Here is a 21,187-nt window from a genome sequence, read left to right on the forward strand (position 1 = left end):
TGTTAGCGTACGGGTTAGGATTAGAGGACGGGTGAGGGTCAGGCTTTGGGGAAGGGTTAGGGTTAGGGTTCGGGCTAGGGTTAGAGTTAGGGAAGGGGGACGGTTTAGGGTCCAGGTGAGGTTCCGACAATGCTTTAGGGGAGCGTGCGTGTGAGGGCGCGAGTTATTGTGAGCGTACGGGTTAGGATTAGGGGACGGGTGAGGGTCAGGCTTCGGGGAAGTGTTATGGTTAGGGTTCGGGCTAGGGTTAGGGTTAGGGGACGGGGACGGTTTAGGGTCCAGGTGAGGGTCCGACAACGCTTTAGGGGGAGCGTGCGTGTAAGGGCGCGGGTTAGTGTGAGCCTACGGGTTAGGATTAGGGGACGGGTGAGGGTCAGGCTTCGGGGAAGTGTTAGGGTTAGGGTTCGGGCTAGGGTTAGGGTTAGGGGACGGGGACGGTTTAGGGTCCAGGTGAGGGTCCGACAATGCTTTAGGGGGAGCGTGCGTGTGAGGGCGCGGGTTAGTGTGAGCCTACGGGTTAGGATTAGGGGACGGGTGAGGGTCAGGCTTCGGGGAAGGGTTAGGGTTAGGGTTCGGGCTAGGGTTAGGGTTAGGGGACGGGGACGGTTTAGGGTCCAGGTGAGGGTCTGACAACGCTTTAGGGGGAGCGTGCGTGTGAGGGCGCGAGTTAGTGTGAGCGTACGGGTTAGGATTAGGGGACGGGTGAGGGTCAGGCTTCGGGGAAGTGTTATGGTTAGGGTTCGGGCTAGGGTTAGGGTTAGGGGACGGGGACGGTTTAGGGTCCTGGTGAGGGTCCGACAACGCTTTAGGGGGAGCGTGCGTGTAAGGGCGCGGGTTAGTGTGAGCCTACGGGTTAGGATTAGGGGACGGGTGAGGGTCAGGCTTCGGGGAAGGGTTAGGTTTAGGGTTCGGACTAGGGTTAGGGTTAGGGGATGGGGACGGCTTAGGGTCCAATTGAGGGTCTGACAACGCTTTAGGGGGAGCGTGCGTGTGAGGGCGCGGGTTAGTGTTAGCGTACGGGTTAGGATTAGGGGACGGGTGAGGGTCAGGCTTCGGGGAAGGGTTAGGGTTAGGGTTCGGGCTAGGGTTAGGGTTAGGCTACGGGGACGGTTTAGGGTCCAGGTGAGGTTCCGACAATGCTTTAGGGGAGCGTGCGTGTGAGGGCGCGGGTTAGTGTGAGCCTACGGGTTAGGATTAGGGGACGGGTGAGGGTCAGGTTTCGGGGAAGGGTTAGGGTTACGGTTCGGGCTAGGGTTAGGGTTAGGGGACGGGTACGGTTTAGGGTCCAGGTGAGGGTCCGACAACGCTTTAGGGGGAGTGTGCGTGTGAGGGCGCGGGTTAGTGTGAGCCTACGGGTTAGGATTAGGGGACGGGTGAGGGTCAGGCTTCGGGGAAGGGTTAGGGTTAGGGTTCGGGCTAGGGTTAGGGTTAGGGGACGGGGACGGTTTAGGGTCCAGGTGAGGGTCTGACAACGCTTTAGGGGGAGCGTGCGTGTGAGGGCGCGAGTTAGTGTGAGCGTACGGGTTAGGATTAGGGGACGGGTGAGGGTCAGGCTTCGGGGAAGTGTTATGGTTAGGGTTCGGGCTACGGTTAGGGTTAGGGGACGGGGACGGTTTAGGGTCCTGGTGAGGGTCCGACAACGCTTTAGGGGGAGCGTGCGTGTAAGGGCGCGGGTTAGTGTGAGCCTACGGGTTAGGATTAGGGGACGGGTGAGGGTCAGGCTTCGGGGAAGTGTTAGGGTTAGGGTTCGGGCTAGGGTTAGGGTTAGGGGACGGGGACGGTTTAGGGTTCAGGTGAGGGTCTGACAACGCTTTAGGGGGAGCATGCGTGTGAGGGCCCGGGTTAGTGTTAGCGTGCGGGTTAGGATTAGGGGACGGGTGAGGGTCAGGCTTCGGGGAAGGGTTAGGGTTAGGGTTCGGGCTAGGGTAAGGGTTAGGGAAGGGGGACGGTTTAGGGTCCAGGTGAGGTTCCAACAATGCTTTAGGGGAGCGTGCGTGTGAGGGCGCGGGTTAGTGTGAGCCTACGGGTTAGGATTAGGGGACGGGTTAGGGTCAGGTTTCGGGGAAGGGTTAGGGTTAGGTTTCGGGCTAGGGTTAGGGTTAGGGGACGGGGACGGTTTAGGGTCCAGGTGAGGGTTCGACAACGCTTTAGGGGTATCGTGCCTGTGAGGGCGCGGGTTAGTGTGAGCCTACGGTTTAGGATTAGGTGACGGGTGAGGTTCAGGCTTCGGGGAAGGGTTAGGGTTAGGGTTCGGGCTAGGGTTAGGGTTAGGGGACGGGGACGGTTTAGGGTCCAGGTGAGGGTCCGACAACGCTTTAGGGGGAGCGTGCGTGTGAGGGCGTGGGTTAGTGTTAGCGTACGGGTTAGGATTAGGGGACGGGTGAGGGTCAGGCTTCGGGGAAGGGTTAGGGTTAGGGTTCGGGCTAGGGTTAGGGTTAGGGGACGGGGACGGTTTAGGGTCCAGGTGAGGGTCTGACAACGCTTTAGGGGTAGCGTGCGTGTGAGGGCGCGAGTTAGTGTGAGCGTACGGGTTAGGATTAGGGGACGGGTGAGGGTCAGGCTTCGGGGAAGTGTTATGGTTAGGGTTCGGGCTAGGGTTAGGGTTAGGGGACGGGGACGGTTTAGGGTCCTGGTGAGGGTCCGACAACGCTTTAGGGGGAGCGTGCGTGTAAGGGCGCGGGTTAGTGTGAGCCTACGGGTTAGGATTAGGGGACGGGTGAGGGTCAGGCTTCGGGGAAGGGTTAGGTTTAGGGTTCGGGCTAGGGTTAGGGTTAGGGGATGGGGACGGCTTAGGGTCCAATTGAGGGTCTGACAACGCTTTAGGGGGAGCGTGCGTGTGAGGGCGCGGGTTAGTGTTAGCGTACGGGTTAGGATTAGGGGACGGGTGAGGGTCAGGCTTCGGGGAAGGGTTAGGGTTAGGGTTCGGGCTAGGGTTAGGGTTAGGCTACGGGGACGGTTTAGGGTCCAGGTGAGGTTCCGACAATGCTTTAGGGGGAGCGTGCGTGTGAGGGCGCGGGTTAGTGTGAGCCTACGGGTTAGGATTAGGGGACGGGTGAGGGTCAGGTTTCGGGGAAGGGTTAGGGTTAGGGTTCGGGCTAGGGTTAGGGTTAGGGGACGGGGACGGTTTAGGGTCCAGGTGAGGGTCCGACAATGCTTTAGGGGGAGCGTGCGTGTGAGGGCGCGGGTTAGTGTGAGCCTACGGGTTAGGATTAGGGGACGGGTGAGGGTCAGGCTTCGGGGAAGTGTTAGGGTTAGGGTTCGGGCTAGGGTTAGGGTTAGGGGACGGGGACGGTTTAGGGTCCAGGTGAGGGTCTGACAACGCTTTAGGGGGAGCGTGCGTGTGAGGGCGCGAGTTAGTGTGAGCGTACGGGTTAGGATTAGGGGACGGGTGAGGGTCAGGCTTCGGGGAAGTGTTATGGTTAGGGTTCGGGCTATGGTTAGGGTTAGGGGACGGGGACGGTTTAGGGTCCTGGTGAGGGTCCGACAACGCTTTAGGGGGAGCGTGCGTGTAAGGGCGCAGGTTAGTGTGAGCCTACGGGTTAGGATTAGGGGACGGGTGAGGGTCAGGCTTCGGGGAAGTGTTAGGGTTAGGGTTCGGGCTAGGGTTAGGGTTAGGGGACGGGGACGGTTTAGAGTCCAGGTGAGGGTCTGACAACGCTTTAGGGGGAGCATGCGTGTGAGGGCCCGGGTTAGTGTTAGCGTGCGGGTTAGGATTAGGGGACGGGTGAGGGTCAGGCTTCGGGGAAGGGTTAGGGTTAGGGTTCGGGCTAGGGTTAGGGTTAGGGGACGGGGACGGCTTAGGGTCCAATTGAGGGTCCGACAACGCTTTAGGGGGAGCGTGCGTGGGAGGGCGCGGGTTAGTGTTAGCGTACGGGTTAGGATTAGAGGACGGGTGAGGGTGAGGCTTTGGGGAAGGGTTAGGGTTAGGGTTCGGGCTAGGGTTAGAGTTAGGGAAGGGGGACGGTTTAGGGTCCAGGTGAGGTTCCGACAATGCTTTAGGGGTGCGTGCGTGTGAGGGCGCGGGTTAGTGTGAGCCTACGGGTTAGGATTAGGGGACGGGTGAGGGTCAGTTTTCGGGGAAGGGTTAGGGTTACGGTTCGGGCTAGGGTTAGGGTTAGGGGACGGGTACGGTTTAGGGTCCAGGTGAGGGTCCGACAACGCTTTAGGGGGAGCGTGCGTGTGAGGGCGCGGGTTAGTGTGAGCCTACGGGTTAGGATTAGGGGACGGGTGAGGGTCAGGCTTCGGGGAAGGGTTAGGGTTAGGGTTCGGGCTAGGGTTAGGGTTAGGGGACGGGGACGGTTTAGGGTCCAGGTGAGGGTCTGACAACGCTTTAGGGGGAGCGTGCGTGTGAGGGCGCGAGTTAGTGTGAGCGTACGGGTTAGGATTAGGGGACGGGTGAGGGTCAGGCTTCGGGGAAGTGTTATGGTTAGGGTTCGGGCTAGGGTTAGGGTTAGGGGACGGGGACGGTTTAGGGTCCAGGTGAGGGTCCGACAACGCTTTAGGGGGAGCGTGCGTGTAAGGGCGCGGGTTAGTGTGAGCCTACGGGTTAGGATTAGGGGACGGGTGAGGGTCAGGCTTCGGGGAAGTGTTAGGGTTAGGGTTCGGGCTAGGGTTAGGGTTAGGGGACGGGGACGGTTTAGGGTCCAGGTGAGGGTCCGACAATGCTTTAGGGGGAGCGTGCGTGTGAGGGCGCGGGTTAGTGTGAGCCTACGGGTTAGGATTAGGGGACGGGTGAGGGTCAGGCTTCGGGGAAGGGTTAGGGTTAGGGTTCGGGCTAGGGTTAGGGTTAGGGGACGGGGACGGTTTAGGGTCCAGGTGAGGGTCTGACAACGCTTTAGGGGGAGCGTGCGTGTGAGGGCGCGAGTTAGTGTGAGCGTGCGTGTTAGGATTAGGGGACGGGTGAGGGTCAGGCTTCGGGGAAGGGTTAGGGTTAGGGTTCGGGCTAGGGTAAGGGTTAGGGAAGGGGGACGGTTTAGGGTCCAGGTGAGCTTCCGACAATGCTTTAGGGGAGCGTGCGTGTGAGGGCGCGGGTTAGTGTGAGCCTACGGGTTAGGGTTAGGGGACGGGTTAGGGTCAGGTTTCGGGGAAGGGTTAGGGTTAGGGTTCGGGCTAGGGTTAGGGTTAGGGGACGGGGACGGTTTAGGGTCCAGGTGAGGGTCCGACAACGCTTTAGGGGGATCGTGCCTGTGAGGGCGCGGGTTAGTGTGAGCCTACGGTTTAGGATTAGGTGACGGGTGAGGTTCAGGCTTCGGGGAAGGGTTAGGGTTAGGGTTCGGGCTAGGGTTAGGGTTAGGGGACGGGGACGGTTTAGGGTCCTGGTGAGGGTCCGACAACGCTTTAGGGGGAGCGTGCGTGTAAGGGGGCGGGTTAGTGTGAGCCTACGTGTTAGGATTAGGGGACGGGTGAGGGTCAGGCTTCGGGGAAGGGTTAGGGTTAGGGTTCGGGCTAGGGTTAGGGTTAGGGGACGGGGACGGTTTAGGATCCAGCTGAGGGTCCGACAACGCTTTAGGGGGAGCGTGCGTGTGAGGTCGCGGGTTAGTGTTAGCGTACGGGTTAGGATTAGGGGACGGGTGAGGGTCAGGCTTCGGGGAAGGGTTAGGGTTAGGGTTCGGGCTAGGGTTAGGGTTAGGGGACGGGGACGGTTTAGGGTCCAGGTGAGGGTCTGACAACGCTTTAGGGGGAGCGTGCGTGTGAGGGCGCGAGTTAGTGTGAGCGTACGGGTTAGGATTACGAACGGGTGAGGGTCAGGCTTCGGGGAAGTGTTAGGGTTAGGGTTCGGGCTAGGGTTAGGGTTAGGGGACGGGGACGGTTTAGGGTCCAGGTGAGGGTCCGACAACGCTTTAGGGGGAGCGTGCGTGTGAGGGCGCGGGTTAGTGTGCGCCTACGTGTTAGGATTAGGGGACGGGTGAGGGTCAGGCTTCGGGGAAGGGTTAGGGTTAGGGTTCGGGCTAGGGTTAGGGTTAGGGTACGGGGACGGTTTAGGGTCCAGGTGAGGGTCCGACAATGCTTTAGGGGGAGTGTGCGTGTGAGGGCGCGGGTTAGTGTTAGCGTACGGCTTAGGATTAGGGGACGGATGAGGGTCAGGCTTCGGGGAAGGGTTAGGGTTAGGGTTCGGGCTAGGATTAGGGTTAGGGGACGGGGACGGTTTAGGGTCCAGGTGAGGGTCCGACAACGCTTTAGGGGGATCGTGCGTGTGAGGGCGCGGGTTAGTGTGAGCCTACGGATTAGGATTAGGTGACAGGTGAGGGTCAGGCTTCGGGGAAGGGTTAGGGTTAGGGTTCGGGCTAGGGTTAGGGTTAGGGGACGGGGACGGTTTAGGGTCCAGGTGAGGGTCCGACAACGCTTTAGGGGGAGCGTGCGTGTGAGGGCGCGGGTTAGTGTGAGCCTACGGGTTAGGATTACGGGACGGGTGAGGGTCAGGCTTCGTTGAAGGGTTAGGGTTAGGGTTCGGGCTAGGGTTAGGGTTAGGGGACGGGGACGGTTTAGGGTCCAGGTGAGGGTCCGACAACGCTTTAGGGGGAGCGTGCGTGTGAGGGCGCGGGTTAGTGTGAGCCTACGGGTTAGGATTAGGGGACGGGTGAGGGTCAGGCTTCGGGGAAGGGTTAGGGTTAGGGTTCGGGCTAGGGTTAGGGTTAGGGGATGGGGACGGTTTAGGGTCCAGGTGAGGGTCCGACAACGCTTTAGGGGGAGCGTGCGTGTGAGCGCGCGGGTTAGTGTGCGCCTACGTTTAGGATTAGAGGACGGGTGAGGGTTAGGCTTCGTGGAAGGGTTAGGGTTAGGGTTCGGGCTAGGGTTAGGGTTAGGGGACGGGGACGGTTTAGGGTCCAGGTGAGGGTCCGACAACGCTTTAGGGGGAGCGGGCGTGTGAGGGCGCGGGTTAGTGTGAGCCTACGGGTTAGGATTAGGGGACGGGTGAGGGTCAGGCTTCGGGGAAGGGTTAGGGTTAGGGTTCGGGCTAGGGTTAGGGTTAGGGGACGGGGACGGTTTAGGGTCCAGGTGAGGGTCCGACAACGCTTTAGGGGGAGCGTGCGTGTGAGCGCGCGGGTTAGTGTGCGCCTACGGTTTAGGATTAGAGGACGGGTGAGGGTTAGGCTTCGGGGAAGGGTTAGGGTTAGGGTTCGGGCTAGGGTTAGGGTTAGGGGACGGGGCGGCTTAGGGTCCAGGTGAAGGTCCGACAACGCCTTAGTGGGAGCGTGCATGTGAGGGCGCGGGTTAGTGTGAGCCTACGGGTTAGGATTAGGGGACGGGTGAGGGTCAGGCTTCGGGGAAGGGTTAGGAGTAGGGTTCGGGCTAGGGTTAGGGTTAGAGGACGGGGACGGTTTAGGGTCCAGGTGAGGGTCCAACAACGCTTTAGGGGGAGCGTGCGTGTGAGGACGCGAGTTAGTGTGAGGGTACGGGTTAGGATTAGGGGACGGGTGAGGGTCAGGCTTCGGGGAAGTGTTAGGGTTAGTGTTCGGGCTAGGGTTACGTTTAGGGGACGGGGACGGTTTAGGGTCCAGGTGAGGGTCCGACAACGCTTTAGGGGGAGCATGCGTGTGAGGGCGCGGGTTACTGTTAGCGTACGGGTTAGGATTAGTGGACGGGTGAGGGTCAGGCTTCGGGGAAGGGTTAGGGTTAGGGTTAGGGCTGGGGTTAGGGTTAGGGGACGGGGACGGTTTAGGGTCCAGGTGAGGGTCCGACAACGCTTTAGGGGGAGCGTGCGTGTGAGGGCGCGGGTTAGTGTGAGCCTACGGATTAGGATTAGGGGACGGGTGAGGGTCAGGCTTCGGGGAAGGGTTAGGGTTAGGGTTCGGGCTAGGGTTAGGGTTAGGGGACGGGGACGGTTTAGGGTCCAGGTGAGGGTCCGACAACGCTTTAGGGGGAGCGTGCGTGTGAGGGCGCGGGTTAGTGTGCGCCTACGTGTTAGGATTAGGGGACGGGTGAGGGTCAGGCTTCGGGGAAGGGTTAGGGTTAGGGTTCGGCCTAGGGTTAGGGTTAGGGTATGGGGACGGTTTAGGGTCCAGGTGAGGGTCCGACAACGCTTTAGGGGGAGCGTGCGTGTGAGGGCGCGAGTTAGTGTGAGCCTACGGGTTAGGATTAGGGGACAGGTGACGGTCAGGCTTCGTTGAAGGGTTGGGGTTAGGGTTCGGGCTAGGGTTAGGGTTAGGGGACGGGGACGGTTTAGGGTCCTGGTGAGGGTCCGACAACGCTTTAGTGGGAGCGTGCGTGTGAGGGCGCGGGTTACTGTGAACCTACGGGTTAGGATTAGGGGACGGGTGAGGGTCAGGCTTCGGGGAAGGGTTAGGGTTAGGGTTCGGGCTAGGGTTAGGGTTAGGGGACGGGGACGGTTTAGGGTCCAGGTGAGGGTCTGACAACGCTTTAGGGGGAGCGTGCGTGTGAGGGTGCGGGTTAGTGTTAGCGTACGGCTTAGGATTAGGGGACGGATGAGGGTCAGGCTTCGGGGAAGGGTTAGGGTTAGGGTTCGAATTGCATTAGGGTTAGGGGACGGGGACGGTTTAGGGTCCAGGTGAGGGTCCGACAACGCTTTACGGGGAGCGTGCGTGTGAGGGCGCGGGTTAGTGTGAACCTACGGGTTAGGATTAGGGGACGGGTGAGGGTCAGGCTTCGGGCAAGGGTTAGGGATAGGGTTCGGGCTAGGGTTAGGGTTAGGGGACGGGGACGGTTTAGGGTCCAGGTGACGGTCCGAAAACGCTTTAGGGGGAGCGTGCGTGTGAGGGCGCTGGTTAGTGTTAGCGTACGGGTTAGGATTAGGGGACGGGTGAGGGTGAGGCTTCGGGGACGGGTTAGGGTTAGGGTTCGGGCTAGGGTTAGGGTTAGGGGACGGGGACGGTTTAGGGTCCAGGTGAGGGTCCGACAACGCTTTAGGGGGAGCGTGCGTGTGAGGGCGCGGGTTAGTGTTAGCGTACGGGTTAGGATTATGGGACGGGTGAGGGTCAGGCTTCGGGGAAGGGTTAGGGTTAGGGTTCGGGCTAGGGTTAGGGTTAGGGGACAGGGACGGTTTAGGGTCCAGGTGAGGGTCCGACAACGCTTTAGGGGGAGCGTGCGTGTGAGGGCGCGGGTTAGTGTGAGCCTACGGATTAGGATTAGGGGACGGGTGAGGGTCAGGCTTCGGGGAAGTGTTAGGGTTATGTTTCGGGCTAGGGTTAGGGTTAGGGGACGGGGACGGTTTAGGGTCCAGGTGAGGGTCCGACAACGCTTTAGGGGGAGCATGCGTGTGAGGGCCCGGGTTAGTGTTATCCTGCGGGTTAGGATTAGGGGACGGGTGAGGGTCAGGTTTCGGGGAAGGGTTAGGGTTAGGATTCGGGCTAGGGTTAGGGTTAGGGGACGGGGACGGCTTAGGGTCCAATTGAGGGTCCGACAACGTTTTAGTGGGAGCGTGCGTGTGAGGGCGTGGGTTAGTGTGAGCCTACGGGTTAGGATTAGGGGACAGGTGAGTGTCAGGCTTCGGGGAATGGTTAGGGTTAGGGTTCGGGCTAGGGTTAGGGTTAGGGGACGGGGACGGTTTAGGGTCCAGGTGAGGGTCTGACTACGCTTAAGGGGGAGCGTGCGTGTGAGGGCGCGAGTAAGTGTGAGCGTATGTGTTAGGATTAGGGGACGGGTGAGGGTCAGGCTTTGGGGAAGTGTTAGGGTTAGGGTTCGGGCTAGGGTTAGGGTTAGGGGACGGGGACGGTTTAGGGTCCAGGTGAGGGTACGACAACGCTTTAGGGGGAGCGTGCGTGTGAGGGAGTGGTTTAGTGTTAGCGTAGGGGTTAGGATTAGGGGACGGGTGAGGGTCAGGCTTCGGGGAAGGGTTAGGGTTAGGGTTCGGGCTAGGGTTAGGGTTAGGGGACGGGGACGGTTTAGGATCCAGGTGAGGTTCCGACAACGCATTAGGGGGAGCGTGCGTGTGAGGGCGCAGGTTAGTGTGAGCCTACGGGTTAGGATTAGGGGACGGGTGAGGGTCAGGTTTCGGGGAAGGGTTAGGGTTAGGGTTCGGGCTAGGGTTAGGGTTAGGGGACGGGGACGGTTTAGGGTCCAGGTGAGGGTCCGACAACGCTTTAGGGGGAGCGTGCGTGTGAGGGCGCGGGTTAGTGTGAGCCTACGGGTTAGGATTAGGGGACGGGTGAGGGTCAGGCTTCGGGGAAGGGTTAGGGTTACGGTTCGAACTAAAGTTAGTGTTAGGGGACGGGGACGGTTTAGGGTCCAGGTGAGGGTCCGACAATGATTTAGGGGGAGCGTGCGTGTGAGGGCGCGGGTTAGTGTGAGCCTACGGTTTAGGATTAGGGGACGGGTGAGGGTCAGGCTTCGGGCAAGAGTTAGGGTTAGGGTTCGGGCTAGGGTTAGGGTTAGGGGACGGGGACGGTATAGGGTCCAGGTGAGGGTCCAACAACGCTTTAGGGGGAGCGTGCGTGTGAGGGCGCGGGTTAGTGTTAGCGTACGGCTTAGGATTAGGGGACGGGTGAGGGTCAGGCTTCGGGGAAGGGTTAGGGTTAGGGTTCGGGCTAGGGTTAGGGTTAGGGGACGGGGACGGTTTAGGGTCCAGGTGAGGGTCCGACAACGCTTTAGGGGGAGCGTGCGTGTGAGGGCGCGGGTTAGTGTGAGCCTACGTGTTAGGATTAGGGGACGGGTTAGGGTCAGGCTTCGGGGAAGTGTTAGGGTTATGTTTCGGGCTAGGGTTAGGGTTAGGGGACGGGGACGGTTTAGGGTCCAGGTGAGGGTCCGACAACGCTTTAGGGGGAGCATGCGTGTGAGGGCCCGGGTTAGTGTTAGCGTGCGGGTTAGGATTAGGGGACGGGTGAGGGTCAGGTTTCGGGGAAGGGTAAGGGTTAGGATTCGGGCTAGGGTTAGGGTTAGGGGACGGGGACGGCTTAGGGTCCAATTGAGGGTCCGACAACGCTTTAGGGGGAGCGTGCGTGTGAGGGCGCGGGTTAGTGTGAGCCTACGGGTTAGGATTAGGGGACAGGTGAGGGTCAGGCTTCGGGGAAGGGTTAGGGTTAGGGTTCGGGCTAGGGTTAGGGTTAGGGGACGGGGACGGTTTAGGGTCCAGGTGAGGGTCCGACAACGCTTTAGGGGGAGCGTGCGTGTGAGGGCGCGGGTTAGTGTGAGCCTACGGGTTAGGATTAGGGGACGGGTGAGGGTCAGGCTTCGGGGAAGGGTTAGGGTTACGGTTCGAGCTAAAGTTAGTGTTAGGGGACGGGGACGGTTTAGGGTCCAGGTGAGGGTCCGACAATGATTTAGGGGGAGCGTGCGTGTGAGGGCGCGGGTTAGTGTGAGCCTACGGTTTAGGATTAGGGGACGGGTGAGGGTCAGGCTTCGGGCAAGGGTTAGGGTTAGGGTTCGGGCTAGGGTTAGGGTTAGGGGACGGGGACGGTATAGGGTCCAGGTGAGGGTCCAACAACGCTTTAGGGGGAGCGTGCGTGTGAGGGCGCGGGTTAGTGTTAGCGTACGGTTTAGGATTAGGGGACGGGTGAGGGTCAGGCTTCGGGGAAGGGTTAGGGTTAAGGTTCGGGCTAGGGTTAGGGTTAGGGGACGGGGACGGTTTAGGGTCCAGGTGAGGGTCCGACAACGCTTTAGGGGAAGCGTGCGTGTGAGGGCGCGGGTTAGTGTGAGCCTACGTGTTAGGATTAGGGGACGGGTTAGGGTCAGGCTTCGGGGAAGTGTTAGGGTTATGTTTCGGGCTAGGGTTAGGGTTAGGGGACGGGGACGGTTTAGGGTCCAGGTGAGGGTCCGACAACGCTTTAGGGGGAGCATGCGTGTGAGGGCCCGGGTTAGTGTTAGCGTGCGGGTTAGGATTAGGGGACGGGTGAGGGTCAGGTTTCGGGGAAGGGTAAGGGTTAGGATTCGGGCTAGGGTTAGGGTTAGGGGACGGGGACGGCTTAGGGTCCAATTGAGGGTCCGACAACGCTTTAGGGGGAGCGTGCGTGTGAGGGCGCGGGTTAGTGTGAGCCTACGGGTTAGGATTAGGGGACAGGTGAGGGTCAGGCTTCGGGGAAGGGTTAGGGTTAGGGTTCGGGCTAGGGTTAGGGTTAGGGGACGGGGACGGTTTAGGGTCCAGGTGAGGGTCTGACAACGCTTTAGGGGGAGCGTGCGTGTGAGGGCGCGAGTTAGTGTGAACGTACGTGTTAGGATTAGGTGACGGGTGAGGGTCAGGCTTCGGGGAAGGGTTAGGGTTAGGGTTCGGGCTAGGGATAGGGTTAGGGGACGGGGACGGTTTAGGGTCCAGGTGAGGTTCCGACAACGCATTAGGGGGAGCGTGCGTGTGAGGGCGCAGGTTAGTGTGAGCCTACGGGTTAGGATTAGGGGACGGGTGAGGGTCAGGCTTCGGGGAAGGGTTAGGGTTAGGATTCGGGCTAGGGTTAGGGTTAGGGGACGGTGATGGTTTAGGGTCCAGGTGAGGGTCCGACAACGCTTTAGGGGAAGCGTGCGTGTGAGGGCGTGGGTTAGTGTGAGCCTACGGGTTAGGATTAGGGGACGGGTGATGGTCAGGCTTCGGGGAAGGCTTAGGGTTAGGGTTCGAGCTTGGGTTAGGGTTAGGGGACGGGGACGGTTTAGGGTCCAGGTGAGGGTCCGACAACGCTTTAGGGGTGCGTGCGTGTGAGGGCGCGGGTTAGTGTGAGCCTACGGATTAGGATTAGGGGACGGGTGAGTGTCGGGCTTCGGGGAAGGGTTAGGTTTAGGGTTCGGGCTAGTGTTAGGGTTAGGGGACGGGGACGGTTTAGGGTCCAGGTGAGTGTCCGACAACGCTTTAGGGGGAGCGTGCGTGTGAGGGCACGGGTTAGTGTTAGCGTACGTCTTAGGATTAGGGGACGGGTGAGGGTCAGGCTTCGGGGAAGTGTTAGGGTTAGGGTTCGGGCTAGGGTTAGGGTTAGGGGACGGGGACGGTTTAGGGTCCAGGTGACGGTCTGACAACGCTTTAGGGGGAGCGTGCGTGTGAGGGCGCGGGTTAGTGTTAGCGTACGGGTTAGGATTAGGGGACGGGTGAGGGTCAGGCTTCTGGGAAGGGTTAGGGTTAGGGTTCGGGCTAGGGATAGGGTTAGGGGACGGGGACGGTTTAGGGTCCAAGTGAGGGTCCGACAACGCTTTAGGGGTAGCGTGCGTGTGAGGGCGCGGATTAGTGTGAGCCTACGGTTAGGATTAGGGAACGGGTGAGGATCAGGCTTCGGGGAAGAGTTAGGGTTAGGGTTCGGGCTAGGGTTAGGGTTAGGGGACGGGGCCGGTTTAGGGTCCAGGTGAGGGTCCGACAACGCTTTAGGGGGAGCGTGCGTGTGAGGGCGCGGATTAGTGTGAGCTTACGGATTAGGATTAGGGGACGGGTGAGCGTCAGGCTTCGGGGAAGTGTTAGGGTTAGGGTTCGGGCTAGGGTTAGGGTTAGGGGACGGGGACGGTTTAGGGTCCAGGTGAGGGTCCGACAACGCTTTAGGGGGAGCGTGCATGTGAGGGCGTGGGTTAGTGTTAGCGTACGGGTTTGGATAATGGGACGGGTGAGGGTCAGTCTTTGGGGAAGGGTTAGGGTTAGGGTTCGGGCTAGGGTTAGGGTTAGGGGACGGGGACGGTTTAGGGTCCAGGTGAGGGTCCAACAACGCTTTAGGGGGAGCGTGCGTGTGAGCGCGCGGGTTAGTGTGCGCCTACGGTTTAGGATTAGAGGACGGGTGAGGGTTAGGCTTCGGGGAAGGGTTAGGGTTAGGGTTCGGGCTAGGGTTAGGGTTAGGGGACGGGGACGGCTTAGGGTCCAGGTGAAGGTCCGACAACGCCTTAGTGGGAGCGTGCATGTGAGGGCGCGGGTTAGTGTGAGCCTACGGGTTAGGATTAGGGGACGGGTGAGGGTCAGGCTTCGGGGAAGGGTTAGGGTTAGGGTTCGGGCTAGGGTTAGGGTTAGAGGACGGGGACGGTTTAGGGTCCAGGTGAGGGTCCAACAACGCTTTAGGGGGAGCGTGCGTGTGAGGACGCGAGTTAGTGTGAGGGTACGGGTTAGGATTAGGGGACGGGTGAGGGTCAGGCTTCGGGGAAGTGTTAGGGTTAGTGTTCGGGCTAGGGTTAGGTTTAGGGGACGGGGACGGTTTAGGGTCCAGGTGAGGGTCCGACAACGCTTTAGGGGGAGCGTGCGTGTGAGGGCGCGGGTTACTGTTAGCGTACGGGTTAGGATTAGTGGACGGGTGAGGGTCAGGCTTCGGGGAAGGGTTAGGGTTAGGGTTCGGGCTGGGGTTAGGGTTAGGGACGGGGACGGTTTAGGGTCCAGGTGAGGGTCCGACAACGCTTTAGGGGGAGCGTGCGTGTGAGGGCGCGGGTTAGTGTGCGCCTACGTGTTAGGATTAGGGGACGGGTGAGGGTCAGGCTTCGGGGAAGGGTTAGGGTTAGGGTTCGGGCTAGGGTTAGGGTTAGGGTATGGGGACGGTTTAGGGTCCAGGTGAGGGTCCGACAACGCTTTAGGGGGAGCGTGCGTGTGAGGGCGCGAGTTAGTGTGAGCCTACGGGTTAGGATTAGGGGACAGGTGACGGTCAGGCTTCGTTGAAGGGTTGGGGTTAGGGTTCGGGCTAGGGTTAGGGTTAGGGGACGGGGACGGTTTAGGGTCCAGGTGAGGGTCCGACAACGCTTTAGTGGGAGCGTGCGTGTGAGGGCGCGGGTTACTGTGAACCTACGGGTTAGGATTAGGGGACGGGTGAGGGTCAGGCTTCGGGGAAGGGTTAGGGTTAGGGTTCGAATTGCATTAGGGTTAGGGGACGGGGACGGTTTAGGGTCCAGGTGAGGGTCCGACAACGCTTTACGGGGAGCGTGCGTGTGAGGGCGCGGGTTAGCGTGAACCTACGGGTTAGGATTAGGGGACGGGTGAGGGTCAGGCTTCGGGCAAGTGTTAGGGATAGGGTTCGGGCTAGGGTTAGGGTTAGGGGACGGGGACGGTTTAGGGTCCTGGTGAGGGTCCGACAACGCTTTAGGGGGAGCGTGCGTGTGAGGGCGCTGGTTAGTGTTAGCGTACGGGTTAGGATTAGGGGACGGGTGAGGGTGAGGCTTCGGGGACGGGTTAGGGTTAGGGTTCGGGCTAGGGTTAGGGTTAGGGGACGGGGACGGTTTAGGGTCCAGGTGAGGGTCCGACAACGCTTTAGGGGGAGCGTGCGTGTGAGGGCGCGGGTTAGTGTTAGCATACGGGTTAGGATTATGGGACGGGTGAGGGTCAGGCTTCGGGGAAGGGTTAGGGTTAGGGTTCGGGCTAGGGTTAGGGTTAGGGGACGGGGACGGTTTAGGGTCCAGGTGAGGGTCCGACAACGCTTTAGGGGGAGCGTGCGTGTGAGGGCGCGGGTTAGTGTGAGCCTACGGATTAGGATTAGGGGACGGGTGAGGGTCAGGCTTCGGGGAAGTGTTAGGGTTATGTTTCGGGCTAGGGTTAGGGTTAGGGGACGGGGACGGTTTAGGGTCCAGGTGAGGGTCCGACAACGCTTTAGGGGGAGCATGCGTGTGAGGGCCCGGGTTAGTGTTATCCTGCTGGTTAGGATTAGGGGACGGGTGAAGGTCAGGTTTCGGGGAAGGGTTAGGGTTAGGATTCGGGCTAGGGTTAGGGTTAGGGGACGGGGACGGCTTAGGGTCCAATTGAGGGTCCGACAACGTTTTAGTGGGAGCGTGCGTGTGAGGGCGTGGGTTAGTGTGAGCCTACGGGTTAGGATTAGGGCACAGGTGAGGGTCAGGCTTCGGGGAATGGTTAGGGTTAGGGTTCGGGCTAGGGTTAGGGTTAGGGGACGGGGACGGTTTAGGGTCCAGGTGAGGGTCTGACTACGCTTAAGGGGGAGCGTGCGTGTGAGGGCGCGAGTAAGTGTGAGCGTATGTGTTAGGATTAGGGGACGGGTGAGGGTCAGGCTTTGGGGAAGTGTTAGGGTTAGGGTTCGGGCTAGGGTTAGGGTTAGGGGACGGGGACGGTTTAGGGTCCAGGTGAGGGTACGACAACGCTTTAGGGGGAGCGTGCGTGTGAGGGAGTGGTTTAGTGTTAGCGTAGGGGTTAGGATTAGGGGACGGGTGAGGGTCAGGCTTCGGGGAAGGGTTAGGGTTAGGGTTCGGGCTAGGGTTAGGGTTAGGGGACGGGGACGGTTTAGGATCCAGGTGAGGTTCCGACAACGCATTAGGGGGAGCGTGCGTGTGAGGGCGCAGGTTAGTGTGAGCCTACGGGTTAGGATTAGGGGACGGGTGAGGGTCAGGTTTCGGGGAAGGGTTAGGGTTAGGGTTCGGGCTAGGGTTAGGGTTAGGGGACGGGGACGGTTTAGGGTCCAGGTGAGGGTCCGACAACGCTTTAGGGGGAGCGTGCGTGTGAGGGCGCGGGTTAGTGTGAGCCTACGGGTTAGGATTAGGGGACGGGTGAGGGTCAGGCTTCGGGGAAGGGTTAGGGTTACGGTTCGAGCTAAAGTTAGTGTTAGGGGACGGGGACGGTTTAGGGTCCAGGTGAGGGTCCGACAATGATTTAGGGGGAGCGTGCGTGTGAGGGCGCGGGTTAGTGTGAGCCTACGGTTTAGGATTAGGGGACGGGTGAGGGTCAGGCTTCGGGCAAGAGTTAGGGTTAGGGTTCGGGCTAGGGTTAGGGTTAGGGGACGGGGACGGTATAGGGTCCAGGTGAGGGTCCAACAACGCTTTAGGGGGAGCGTGCGTGTGAGGGCGCGGGTTAGTGTTAGCGTACGGCTTAGGATTAGGGGACGGGTGAGGGTCAGGCTTCGGGGAAGGGTTAGGGTTAGGGTTCGGGCTAGGGTTAGGGTTAGGGGACGGGGACGGTTTAGGGTCCAGGTGAGGGTCCGACAACGCTTTAGGGGGAGCGTGCGTGTGAGGGCGCGGGTTAGTGTGAGCCTACGTGTTAGGATTAGGGGACGGGTTAGGGTCAGGCTTCGGGGAAGTGTTAGGGTTATGTTTCGGGCTAGGGTTAGGGTTAGGGGACGGGGACGGTTTAGGGTCCAGGTGAGGGTCCGACAACGCTTTAGGGGGAGCATGCGTGTGAGGGCCCGGGTTAGTGTTAGCGTGCGGGTTAGGATTAGGGGACGGGTGAGGGTCAGGCCTCGGGGAAGGGTTAGGGTTAGAATTCGGGCTAGGGTTAGGGTTAGGGGACGGGGACGGCTTAGGGTCCAATTGAGGGTCCGACAACGCTTTAGGGGGAGCGTGCGTGTGAGGGCGCGGGTTAGTGTGAGCCTACGGGTTAGGATTAGGGGACAGGTGAGGGTCAGGCTTCGGGGAAGGGTTAGGGTTAGGGTTCGGGCTAGGGTTAGGGTTAGGGGACGGGGACGGTTTAGGGTCCAGGTGAGGGTCCGACAACGCTTTAGGGGGAGCGTGCGTGTGAGGGCGCGGGTTAGTGTGAGCCTACGGGTTAGGATTAGGGGACGGGTGAGGGTCAGGCTTCGGGGAAGGGTTAGGGTTACGGTTCGAGCTAAAGTTAGTGTTAGGGGACGGGGACGGTTTAGGGTCCAGGTGAGGGTCCGACAATGATTTAGGGGGAGCGTGCGTGTGAGGGCGCGGGTTAGTGTGAGCCTACGGTTTAGGATTAGGGGACGGGTGAGGGTCAGGCTTCGGGCAAGGGTTAGGGTTAGGGTTCGGGCTAGGGTTAGGGTTAGGGGACGGGGACGGTATAGGGTCCAGGTGAGGGTCCAACAACGCTTTAGGGGGAGCGTGCGTGTGAGGGCGCGGGTTAGTGTTAGCGTACGGGTTAGGATTAGGGGACGGGTGAGGGTCAGGCTTCGGGGAAGGGTTAGGGTTAAGGTTCGGGCTAGGGTTAGGGTTAGGGGACGGGGACGGTTTAGGGTCCAGGTGAGGGTCCGACAACGCTTTAGGGGGAGCGTGCGTGTGAGGGCGCGGGTTAGTGTGAGCCTACGTGTTAGGATTAGGGGACGGGTTAGGGTCAGGCTTCGGGGAAGTGTTAGGGTTATGTTTCGGGCTAGGGTTAGGGTTAGGGGACGGGGACGGTTTAGGGTCCAGGTGAGGGTCCGACAACGCTTTAGGGGGAGCATGCGTGTGAGGGCCCGGGTTAGTGTTAGCGTGCGGGTTAGGATTAGGGGACGGGTGAGGGTCAGGTTTCGGGGAAGGGTAAGGGTTAGGATTCGGGCTAGGGTTAGGGTTAGCGGACGGGGACGGCTTAGGGTCCAATTGAGGGTCCGACAACGCTTTAGGGGGAGCGTGCGTGTGAGGGCCCGGGTTAGTGTGAGCCTACGGGTTAGGATTAGGGGACAGGTGAGGGTCAGGCTTCGGGGAAGGGTTAGGGTTAGGGTTCGGGCTAGGGTTAGGGTTAGGGGACGGGGACGGTTTAGGGTCCAGGTGAGGGTCTGACAACGCTTTAGGGGGAGCGTGCGTGTGAGGGCGCGTGTTAGTGTGAGCGTACGTGTTAGGATTAGGTGACGGGTGAGGGTCAGGCTTCGGGGAAGGGTTAGGGTTAGGGTTCGGGCTAGGGATAGGGTTAGGGGACGGGGACGGTTTAGGGTCCAGGTGAGGTTCCGACAACGCATTAGGGGGAGCGTGCGTGTGAGGGCGCAGGTTAGTGTGAGCCTACGGGTTAGGATTAGGGGACGGGTGAGGGTCAGGCTTCGGGGAAGGGTTAGGGTTAGGATTCGGGCTAGGGTTAGGGTTAGGGGACGGTGATGGTTTAGGGTCCAGGTGAGGGTCCGACAACGCTTTAGGGGAAGCGTGCGTGTGAGGGCGTGGGTTAGTGTGAGCCTACGGGTTAGGATTAGGGGACGGGTGATGGTCAGGCTTCGGGGAAGGCTTAGGGTTAGGGTTCGAGCTTGGGTTAGGGTTAGGGGACGGGGACGGTTTAGGGTCCAGGTGAGGGTCCGACAATGATTTAGGGGGAGCGTGCGTGTGAGGGCGCGGGTTAGTGTGAGCCTACGGTTTAGGATTAGGGGACGGGTGAGGGTCAGGCTTCGGGCAAGGGTTAGGGTTAGGGTTCGGGCTAGGGTTAGGGTTAGGGGACGGGGACGGTTTAGGGTCCAGGTGAGGGTCCGACAACGCTTTAGGGGGAGCGTGCGTGTGAGGGCGCGGGTTAGTGTGAGCCTACGGATTAGGATTAGGGGACGGGTGAGTGTCGGGCTTCGGGGAAGGGTTAGGTTTAGGGTTCGGGCTAGTGTTAGGGTTAGGGGACGGGGACGGTTTAGGGTCCAGGTGAGTGTCCGACAACGCTTTAGGGGGAGCGTGCGTGTGAGGGCACGGGTTAGTGTTAGCGTACGTCTTAGGATTAGGGGACGGGTGAGGGTCAGGCTTCGGGGAAGTGTTAGGGTTAGGGTTCGGGCTAGGGTTAGGGTTAGGGGACGGGGACGGTTTAGGGTCCAGGTGACGGTCTGACAACGCTTTAGGGGGAGCGTGCGTGTGAGGGCGCGGGTTAGTGTTAGCGTACGGGTTAGGATTAGGGGACGGGTGAGGGTCAGGCTTCGGGGAAGGGTTAGGGTTAGGGTTCGGGCTAGGGATAGGGTTAGGGGACGGGGACGGTTTAGGGTCCAAGTGAGGGTCCGACAACGCTTTAGGGGGAGCGTGCGTGTGAGGGCGCGGATTAGTGTGAGCCTACGGTTAGGATTAGGGAACGGGTGAGGATCAGGCTTCGGGGAAGAGTTAGGGTTAGGGTTCGGGCTAGGGTTAGGGTTAGGGGACGGGGCCGGTTTAGGGTTCAGGTGAGGGTCCGACAACGCTTTAGGGGGAGCGTGCGTGTGAGGGCGCGGATTAGTGTGAGCTTACGGATTAGGATTAGGGGACGGGTGAGCGTCAGGCTTCGGGGAAGTGTTAGGGTTAGGGTTCGGTCTAGGGTTAGGGTTAGGGGACGGGGACGGTTTAGGGTCCAGGTGAGGGTCCGACAACGCTTTAGGGGGAGCGTGCATGTGAGGGCGTGGGTTAGTGTTAGCGTACGGGTTTGGATAATGGGACGGGTGAGGGTCAGTCTTTGGGGAAGGGTTAGGGTTAGGGTTCGGGCTAGGGTTAGGGTTAGGGGACGGGGACGGTTTAGGGTCCAGGTGAGGGTCCGACAACGCTTTAGGGGGAGCGTGCGTGTGAGCGCGCGGGTTAGTGTGCGCCTACGGTTTAGGATTAGAGGACGGGTGAGGGTTAGGCTTCGGGGAAGGGTTAGGGTTAGGGTTCGGGCTAGGGTTAGGGTTAGGGGACGGGGACGGCTTAGGGTCCAGGTGAAGGTCCGACAACGCCTTAGTGGGAGCGTGCATGTGAGGGCGCGGGTTAGTGTGAGCCTACGGGTTAGGATTAGGGGACGGGTGAGGGTCAGGCTTCGGGGAAGGGTTAGGGTTAGGGTTCGGGCTAGGGTTAGGGTTAGAGGACGGGGACGGTTTAGGGTCCAGGTGAGGGTCCAACAACGCTTTAGGGGGAGCGTGCGTGTGAGGACGCGAGTTAGTGTGAGGGTACGGGTTAGGATTAGGGGACGGGTGAGGGTCAGGCTTCGGGGAAGTGTTAGGGTTAGTGTTCGGGCTAGGGTTAGGTTTAGGGGACGGGGACGGTTTAGGGTCCAGGTGAGGGTCCGACAACGCTTTAGGGGGAGCGTGCGTGTGAGGGCGCGGGTTACTGTTAGCGTACGGGTTAGGATTAGTGGACGGGTGAGGGTCAGGCTTCGGGGAAGGGTTAGGGTTAGGGTTCGGGCTGGGGTTAGGGTTAGGGACGGGGACGGTTTAGGGTCCAGGTGAGGGTCCGACAACGCTTTAGGGGGAGCGTGCGTGTGAGGGCGCGGGTTAGTGTGAGCCTACGGATTAGGATTAGGGGACGGGTGAGGGTCAGGCTTCGGGGAAGGGTTAGGGTTAGGGTTCGGGCTAGGGTTAGGGTTAGGGGACGGGGACGGTTTAGGGTCCAGGTGAGGGTCCGACAACGCTTTAGGGGGAGCGTGCGTGTGAGGGCGCGGGTTAGTGTGCGCCTACGTGTTAGGATTAGGGGACGGGTGAGGGTCAGGCTTCGGGGAAGGGTTAGGGTTAGGGTTCGGGCTAGGGTTAGGGTTAGGGTATGGGGACGGTTTAGGGTCCAGGTGAGGGTCCGACAACGCTTTAGGGGGAGCGTGCGTGTGAGGGCGCGAGTTAGTGTGAGCCTACGGGTTAGGATTAGGGGACAGGTGACGGTCAGGCTTCGTTGAAGGGTTGGGATTAGGGTTCGGGCTAGGGTTAGGGTTAGCGGACGGGGACGGCTTAGGGTCCAATTGAGGGTCCGACAACGCTTTAGGGGGAGCGTGCGTGTGAGGGCCCGGGTTAGTGTGAGCCTACGGGTTAGGATTAGGGGACAGGTG

The sequence above is a fragment of the Lagenorhynchus albirostris genome, chromosome 18, assembly GCF_949774975.1.
Source record: "Lagenorhynchus albirostris chromosome 18, mLagAlb1.1, whole genome shotgun sequence".
In the NCBI taxonomy this organism is placed as follows: domain Eukaryota; kingdom Metazoa; phylum Chordata; class Mammalia; order Artiodactyla; family Delphinidae; genus Lagenorhynchus; species Lagenorhynchus albirostris.